The sequence below is a fragment of the Delphinus delphis genome, chromosome 8 (assembly GCF_949987515.2).
Source record: "Delphinus delphis chromosome 8, mDelDel1.2, whole genome shotgun sequence".
Classification (NCBI taxonomy): domain Eukaryota; kingdom Metazoa; phylum Chordata; class Mammalia; order Artiodactyla; family Delphinidae; genus Delphinus; species Delphinus delphis.
Genome location: NC_082690.1, coordinates 32470350 through 32480351, shown reverse-complemented (window position 1 = coordinate 32480351; position 10002 = coordinate 32470350). Strand labels below are relative to the sequence as shown.

The window sequence follows — 10002 nt, the reverse complement described above, 5'->3', positions numbered from 1 at the left end:
ATTCTTCAGAAGAAAATTGGTTTTGAGGTTTGTCTGCTGTGATCGTTGCCTGCACACTGGGCAACTGGCAGGGTCATCAGCTTGCTCCCAGAGAAGACAGAGACAGGACCTATAGAAGCTGTGTCCACAGCCTATGGTGACTGGGTCTAGAAGGTAATTCAGGCACACGAGGCAGGTGAGCTCTTTCTGGAAGGCTTCTGGGATGTCTGAGTCCATTTTTCTGAGGGAAGGAAATCAGGAGTTTATTCCTCTATCCCAAAGACAAAAAAGGCCCAAGGAATATCAGACACAGATTGTCACTGAATAATACACTGCTTTAGGAAGGATTTTTCATTTGACAAATGGAAAACTGAGACACAAAGAGAACTCTCAAGAGCTACAGAAAATTTTCCCAGCTGCCAAACCAACACAACTTCTTGCCTTCCTTTCCCTACCTAAAGGAGAACCTCAGGTTTGTTGAGATCTTATTTTCCTCTAGATAACATGAGCCACAGGAGTTTGACCTAATTTATAGCTCTGTGTGGTGGGTCCTGATTGCCCTAAACAATCAATCATGATGCTCAATGCCAGTCATTGATTTAGCGCCGCATACTTGACTAAGCTTGTATTTTTATTATTTCGTATAATTGTCAGGCATTTTTCTTTGCATGTCCTTTTTTATCTCATTCTGAATCTAGATCCACAAACATTGTTTTTCTTTGCAAAACACTTTCTGAATAATTCAGAGATAATGAAGAGGACCCTAAACATTGTCAGATTGGATCCTATTCTAACCAGAAGCAACTTACATGGATATACTAATCGGTTGAGTTTGCCTTCCTGTCTTATCTGTAGCACACTCATCAATCAAACCAAAAATGAAAGAGAATGGGTATATCTTCCCAGTCTTTAAAACTGTTATCAAGCACCCCTTTCACTTTGTGGTAAGATGCAGTTTGCATGTAATGGTAATAATCAGCGCCAAAAAACAAATCATGCTTTTTAAAACTGATTTTGCTAAAATATTGGGTCCTACTGTCTCTACTAGTTAAGTACAGAGGTTCCTCAACTTTCTTATATTTCTGCATGTACGCAAGTGTCACTTTTCTCTTGCCCAATCATTTCTTAGTTTCTTTAAAATTTCAGTCAGAATAACCCACATTTCTGAAGAGACAAAGTTTACTTCACTTTAAAACAATATTTTCTCCCAGATTATTGCATGCATTACCTAGTTCTCTTGTGTACAATATTATGTCTCCTGTGTATACAGGTACACTCCACTTTTAAAGTAGACTGTAGTAGGTACTGCACCTGAAGTCAAATAGTCCTAAACATTATTTTTAGGCTCTGCATCAAACACAAACAGATAAGATATCAGACAACCACTTTCTGAGTCTTTGTAATGCATAGGAATAACTAAGAGATGAACAAAATCAGATAACTAAAACTAATCACCATATTAATTCCAACATGTGTGCCAAGACAAGATGGCAATACAGAAATACAGTCATTTCACTAAGTTGGCACACAAGATTATTTCAATGAAACAGCCTCAATTTTCTGTTAACATTAGGAAATTGTGTTTTTTTCCCCTCAGGAGAGTCCCCAGAACTGCTCTATGGTGAATTGTGTACTCACTGAAAGTGCTGTAGAAACAATCCTCGCTGGAGAAGTAATAAGGCAATGTCCGCTCGGGGATCAAGGCTTCCAAGGGTGGTGGTGGTAGCTCTCAGAAGTCTCCAGAGCCAGGTGAGCTCCAAACACTGGCTCTCAGTTCTGGAGAAGAATGAGTTTGGCTCCTTTAGTGTCCTTACATTGAGCTCCGAACCACACCCGCTTTTTCCAAGTGATTGCATTTCACCAGTCTTCTAATAGGGTTAATATGGATGATGAGAGTTCCTGAAACCTAGGACAAGACTGCTTTAACACCTTGGATAATCTTCATAAACCCATCTCTGCAAACATCTTCTCACCAAGAACCACTGATTATACCACAAAGCCACCCTCAAATGGGCCTTCATATGTGTTTCTAGATATCATGGATTTTTATTTTTAACTTACCAAAGAAGTTGGAAAGATGATTTCATCACTTAGAGAGTTTAGCAAATGTCTTGGAAAACTTGGAGATCTGATCAAGCTCCCTAGTGTCTCCCAGCAACAACAGGACAGGAGATTCTCTGCCTGGTGCTCCGCAACCCAGCTCGGGGGAGAGTAGAGAAAGGCCCCAGCACAGAGACCCCTTTGGGACAATGTCATTTATAGTTTGCTTTGGAACAAAACAGAAACAACAATAACCACAATGGGAAAACTAGGACAAAGAAACATTTTGAAGAAATAACACATACCCTTCCCTTCCTTTCCTGATATATTTCTCACTGAATAATCAACTTGAGAATGCAGAGTTTTTGGAAGGAGGGAGAATCATGACCCTGTCTTGAAGTCTTCCAAGATACATGTACCATATATATATATATATATATATATATATATATATATATATATATGTTTCCAGTGGTTGATGCTCCTAAATCTTTATGAACATGATTTTAAAATGACCTTGAACTGCAAAAGCACAACCTCTCTCTCATGGGGGACCACAATTGTTACAAGCATTCCCAAGGTCATTATTTTTCAATTCTTAACCAATTTCCCTAGCACCCTTCTTTTCTAAGTGAAGTATGGCAATATAGGTTAATTACTACAATAATAATTTGTGTTCCCAATTAGTCATAAAGTGGTTTTGGGAATGCTGACATGAAAGTGATTTTATTTTATTTCTCTGTTTTTCTATATTTTACATATTGCAGCAGTCACTAAAATCAGAGCACCAGATGCAAATGTACAGTTTCCTCTTCAGGAGACACTGACACTCTGGACCTCCTCAGTGGAAGAGTTTGAAGACAGCACTAGCCCAGAGTTCCCTGGAGAGGATGACATTGGGCCTGTAAGTGTGTGTTTAATTAGGAGGCTGCCCCTCAAGCAGCAGCTAGGAAGACACATAAGTGTAAGCTCTCTAGTTTAAAATCACGATAAAAGACTTGACTTACGTCTGCAAAACTGCTTCATGGTATCACGTGGATTAGTTTAGTGCCTGATTGAATAATCAGAGGTGTGTGCATGCTAAAACATGCTGCTGCCCTCACTTCCCCCTTTGTAGTCTAGCCCGGCCAAGTTGGCATGTCAAGAAGCCATCATGAGGTTATATGCTGCAAAAGTTATCAAACATAAAAATAAGTCTCCTTGATCTATTTTATTATTCAAGACCACCCACAGAATGAATGCCCTAGATATATTGATACATTCTGGAACTCAATAAGTTGATCATATTACTACACATTTCTGATTGCAAAGGTAAGAAACTCACATTTTGGCTTCTAAGTTTACTGTCTGTGCACTTGACTGACATCAGTGAATTTCTATTTTTAATTTTATATTATTCAGTATTGTGAATTGTTTTGCGGTGTTTTTTTGTTGTCATGTGGAATCAGCTCTTTTAGAATATTAATAAAAATCCATTGGTTGAAAACATACAAGAGATCATAGACTAAGTCAGTAATTACCAGCTATTGTCACTGACGTAACAGGTTAATAATATGTAGTATATTTTGTTCAGTGATATCCAGCATTTCAGAAATTTTGATTGATTTCTATTGATTTAGCTATTGAAAATGCAGCATAATACATTCTTTTGTACATATATCCTTGTTTGTGAGAATTTCTATTGGAAAGAATGCTCAAGATGATTTGCTGAGTTAAAAGGATATGTGGATATAAGCTTTTTTTTTTTTTTTTTTTTTTTGCGGTACGCAAGCATCTGGAATCTTCCTGGACCGGGGCACGAACCCGAGTCCCTGCATCGGCAGGCGTACTCTCAATTACTGCGCCACCAGGGAAGCCCGGCTCTGGTGATTTCTAAAAGAAAGAAAAAAGTCACAGCTGAAGATCCTCTTTTTGTTTTAACACACCCAAGTAAATTAACTCACAGGCCAGGAACATGGCAGCGAGGCTGCAGAGGCAGGGAGGACAATAGGGTAGGTATTCATCAACTTTCTATATAATTCTCCCAGCTTATGATGAAATTTGTGGCTTTTGTTTAAGCATGCTAATGTACCTCTATCCCTCTAGTGCCTGATGCATGCCCCGTGTAAGAATACTGCCTCGTTTCTTATATCGCACGCTACTTTATTATATTACACGTGCATATTAAAACACTGACCAAAGTGAGGCTATTTATAAAATTTGCCATCTGCAGCCCTCAAATTCATCAAATGAGGGATAGAAGTTACAAGAACAATTCCAATAGGTCTTCTGCACTCTTTGGAAATTTGTGGCAAGGAGCTAATATGTTACCTAAATTAATAGGTAAAATAAACTTTATGTAACATTTAGATATGCTAACCAACCAAAAGTTAGATGTCACAGGTTAGTTTCCCTGGGAAGCAGATTCTGAGAAGCAGATTAACTTGCAAAATGTTTAGTAAAAAGTACCCTTGGGATCCACACCTATGGGCCTGTGGAAGGAAGGAGATGGAAACAGGATGGGGTAGGGAGAAATGGATATGCAAGGTAAACTTAACAACAGTCTCAGCTGACCCCATGGGGAGCTCTGTAGTTATAAGGATCCTTCAGCATTGTCCCAGCTTGGGTCAACACAGCCAGGTCTTCATGCCCTGACATGTACTAGAGATTTCATGTGGGCCACCCCGCAAAGAGTGTGTGTTTGGGCAAGGTGGCGCCATAGCTGGGATGATCTCTGAAGGGGCTTGTGATTCACGGTCACGACTGACAACCCTCTCAGCTGTCAGGGTATTGAGTCCTTCACTGATGGGGCATCTGGAAAGCTCATCAAATGTCCACCCTCTAGGATGTCTGTGTGTCCAAGACTACAGCAGGTAATATAGAGAAGATTGATGCATAAATTATTTAAGATACGGTTCTCTCCCTTGAGTAGAGAGAAGAGACTATGTAACATGCCCATTCAAGAGGAAGTAGAGTATATTTGAGTCGGTTCAGACACTTGGGAGTTGTGTGAACATAACTCTTCCATGGCTCAAATTTTTACTTGGAAATTGTAGGTAACAACTGTATTAGTTTTCTGCTGCTGTAACAAATTATACAAATTTAGCAACGTAAGATAACACACATTTATTATCTCACAGTTATCTAGGTCAAAAGCCCAGGTGGGCTTGGCTGGATACTGGGCTCCGGATCCCATCAAGTGGAAATCAAAGTGTCCACAAGCCTGAATTCCTTTCTAAAAGCTCTAAGGGAGAATGCATTCCTGCTCATTCAGGATATGGGCAGAATTCAGATTCTTACAGTTGTAGGACTAGGGTCTTCTTTCCTTTGCTGTCATTTGAGGGCTGCTCCCAGGTTCTAGACACCAGACATATTCCTTGGCGTGTGGCCCCCCTTACTGTATCTTCAAAGATACTAACAGTGGGTCACGTCCCTTTCATGCTGTGGATCTCTCCTGCATCTTCTGTCACATCTCTGATTGCCTTTAGTGTCTTCTTTTTCCACTTTTAAGGGCTCATGTGATTAGACTGGGCCCAGCCAAATAATCCAGGATAACCCCTCTTTTTTAAGGTCCATCACCTTAATTTGCAAAATTCCTTTTGCCATGTAACATATTCATAGATTCCAGGGATTAGGGTGGGGGCATCTTTGGGAGCCATTATTCTGCCTATCACAATGACTCATAATGATGTGTGAGGAGATACTTATAAATGTCTGTATATCTGACACAGAGTAAACCCACAGTAAACGAAGCTCACACCGGGAGTTTGGAAAAGAGATTGATTAATAAGCACTGGAATCATCAGTAAAAGCTTCATAGAGAATGGGGGCTGAGTCTTGAAGGATAAAGAGAATTTGGATAAAGGAAAGGATGGAGAAAAAGGCCATGATGTCCTGAGAATAATATAAAGAAAAGAACAAATGCAGCAAATTCTCGTAGCAAGAGGCAAGATTTAAAGACAAATAGTCCTGAATTCAAATGCTTGCTTTGCTTGTAATAAGATCTGTTATCTTAAGCAATTTAATAAACCTCTCTGGGCCTCAGTTTTCCCTTTTTAAAAAATTGTTTTTGTCTATTGACAACGTTCTAGGACAAAAGCAAGACATTTTAGTATCCTCTCTTTGCTCCCTCAGTTTCACTGATTACAGAAAACCCACATTGTCTTTACAACCATATTTATAGCTATTCTGGGGGGATAAACAAATTCATCTCTAACCTACTTGTGTCATTGCAAAATACTGAGGTGAATAGCTCCTCAGGTTTCATAAGCAGACGAGGAGAAGGGCTAGGCAGCAGTTTTCAAACTTCCTCAATGCTTCAACCCATCAGTGGAAATTTTGGCGAGTGTATTTCCAATATATGAACAATATGTATATTCACCAAATATATACATTCATCCATATGTGTTCATACATTAGAAGTACATATTATACATATGTGATATTAACATATACATTTGTGTTAATATAAATATGAATAAACCTAAATCATGTTTTATTTTAATTTTAGATAAAATAATTATTAACAGAAGTGTTAAGAGATTCCTTTTACATTACAATTGATTGTCATGCATAATTCTTAAAGTGCCTTTGAATAGAGATCGCCTTGAGTTTAGTTCAGAATGCCACAGTGTGTTCATTCTGACAAGTCTGTCCCTGCCACACTTGCACTGTCTTTGTAACCTCAGAGAGCATCCTTCTTTTTTGACTTGTTCAAAGAACCATCCCAACAAGTACCTAAAAAACATATGTTTGGTCTCACAGTAAAAGATTGAACTGGGGTGGCTTCTACTTAATGTTGCATTAAGAAGTATGCAGATCAAGAGAAAATTTTCAAACAGCCTAAAACTGTTACCGATCAAGAATTCAGTGAAACTTGTTCAGGAAAATTCTGGAGATTAAGAAGGAAGGTAAAGTGTGCATTTCACTTGGGACAACTGCATGTGACTGAGGTGTCAGGGTCCCAGTCCTCAGGAACTGCCAGGTGGCCTCGTCACTATACGGAAAAGAGCTCTTGGGAGCCTCCACCTGTGCTTTTTTCCTCCAAGAGGAGTGTTCTGACAGCTCAAGCTTCTTCTCTGAGGAAAAGACTGCCTCTTACCTCTGTTGCTTCTGATTGCCCTCTGTCCTCATGGATTATGCCTCTTACTTCAATATTAAGATCAACCCCCCCCCCCACACACAAGCAGTTCTTACTCCTCCATGGCTTAAAATTTTAAAAATTGCCTCACACACGTGGAAGCAACTTCTGTCCATTGACAGAGGAATAGATAAAGAAGATGTGGTACATATATACAGTGGAATATTACTCAGCCATAAAAAAGAATGAAATAATGCCATTTGCAGCCACATGGATGGACCTAGAGATTATCATACTAAGTGAAGTAAGTCACACAGAGAAAGACAAATATATGATATCACTTATATGCGGAATATTAAAAAATGATACAAATGAACTTATTTTCAAAACAGAAATAGACTCAGACATAGAAAAAACTTGCAGTTACCAAAGCGGAGGGAGGAAGGGATAAATTGGGAGTTTTGGGTTAAAATATGCACATTACTATATGTAAAATAGATAAACAACAAGGACCTACTGTATAGCATAGGGAACTATACGCAATACTTTGTAATAACCTATAATGGAAGAGAATGTAAAAAAAGAATATATATATTTTTATATCTATCTATCTATCTATACAGCTGAACCACTTTGCTGTACACCTGAAACTAACACAACATTGTAAATCAACTATATGTATTTCAATAAAACTTTTAAAAAGAAGTGAGATTTGGATTCACATATATACACTATTGATACTATGTGTAAAATAGATAAGTAATGAGAACCTACTGTATAGCTCAGGGAACTCTACTCAGTATTCTGTGGTGACCTAAATGGGAAGGAAATCCAAAAAAAGGGGATATATGTATACCTACAGCAGATTCACTTTGCTGTACAGTAGAAACTAATACAGTGTAAAGCAACTATACTCCAATAAAAATTATTTTAAAAATAAGAAGTGAAAAAAAATTGCCTCGGGGCTTCCCTGGTGGCGCAGTGGTTGAGAGTCTGCCTGCCGATGCAGGGGACACGGGTTCGTGCCCCGGTCCAGGAAGATCCCACATGCCGCAGAGCGGGTAGGCCTGTGAGCCATGGCCACTGAGCCTGCGTGTCCGGAGCCTGTGCTCCGCAACGGGAGAGGCCACAACAGTGAGAGGCCCATGTACCGCAAAAAAAAAAAAAAAAAAAATTGCCTCATGCACACCTTCCCTCTCCATCACAATACTAGTGAATAGGGTTAGATTTGTAGAACCTTGTTAGAGAAATTTAGATTTACTTTTTCTTGAAATGAATCACTGAGGATTTTGTTCTGAGAACTTTAAAGACTTTAGGAAGATGGTCTTGTCAGCTGGATTGGAAAAGCATAGGATATGGTGGCTGGGAATGATTGGGAGTGGGGAGAAGGGCTCAGAGCCAATAATCTAACCATTGTGTGAGGAGATGCTTGCATGGGTCCCCCACCTATGTCTTTGTATGGAGTGATAAAAGAGAAAGTTTAATCAGGTGTTTACAATATTTATGATAGTTATTTGCAATGCACATTGGATGAGCACACTGCTAGATGCTATATAAAAACGGAAAATTAAAATTTGATCATAAATGTGTTCTTTCAGAACTTCCTCTTTTTTGTATTCTGATCTACTCTGGGGATTACAAAGGAGAAGTTCAAGTGAAATTAAATTATTAAGTAATACGTTATTAAGGAAGTCAGGGGCTGGGGGGATTCTGGCACATAGTTGAAAACTAACTATGTTCTGGTTTTAGTGCTGCTACCAATTGACTGTGTGATTTTTGGCACAACACTTAGATCTGTAGTTTCCTCAGCTTAAAAAAAAAAGTATTCAATAATACAAATTCCAAGAATCTTCTTGATCTAGAAAAGAATATGATTGTAGAAGAATAAAAAATGCTGAATTGGGGGAAATTTTCCTTCTTTCTTCTCTTTTTCAAGCATCATGCATCATTGTTCAACCACAGTTGATTTTTCTTCAACCGTGGTTGAAGAAATATATAAGTAACATATATGTACTTATATATTATTAATCTATAGCATATGTGATCCTATTTTCAAGTGTTTTTAAGAGGAAGTAGCATATAAGTAAATAGTCACTATATGACATTTTAACAGTAACTCAACATAAATAGCACCAACATTTAATAATAATCATTATTTCTTCATAAAAACACAAAATAATCAAAATTACATTTTCCTCTGGAAGTTGTACTGTTGCAATATTGTAAAAGAGCTAAGAGATTTCCAAGGTAAGAAAGCTAAGTGCCGTGTTGGTAATTTGAGGAAGTCCATGCATATGATACATATAGAGGACTCCTCAATTATCTGCTCTGATGGATAGAAGCATTAGCACAGAGAACCTAAAAACAATTATGTTACATCTAACTCTGAACTAAGCTTACAAAATTATGCGTAAACATGACTGTATCTAATGTCTTGAGGACTAACAATACTTCAAATTAATACCTCAAATTGAATCATGAAATTTCAATGCAGGAGACACAGGAAGTGTCCAGTTTCACCATCAACGAGAGCTTTAAAGAGAATGAAAATTATCACCTCTGCTTCCAAGCAAAGAAATAGGTTAAAACTGACTAACCTATTTCTTCAAGTTTACTTTCTGTAGACAATTAATACTTTGATTTAAATAATAATTTTGGTGGATTGGAGTAAGCTTGGAATCAGAAGACCTGTATTTATATATTGGCACCTACTTTTACTAGCTATGTGACATTGAGCGAGGCTACAAATCCTTGAACTTCAATGTGATCATCTGGGACATGAGACTAATAACAGAGTTATATCTACCTGTGTTCTTCAAATGAGTATGAATAAGACACAACAAAATGATTAACATGGAATTACTTTGTAAAGTAAGCTTATAATGATTTGATGAATTATTATAGATAAAATAAAAAATTGTAAC

The 10002-nt window shown here is 38.0% G+C and overlaps 1 long non-coding RNA gene across 1 annotated transcript; it reads left to right on the top strand.

Annotated features, from left to right (window-relative positions):
- Positions 1-1588: 1588 nt before the first annotated feature.
- Positions 1589-6033, top strand: LOC132429004 (uncharacterized). The gene is made up of 4 exons (XR_009520267.1): positions 1589-1728; positions 2787-2923; positions 3791-4010; positions 5730-6033. It is a non-coding gene; the product is annotated as an uncharacterized lncRNA (long non-coding RNA).
- The last annotated feature ends 3969 nt before the right edge of the window (positions 6034-10002 follow it).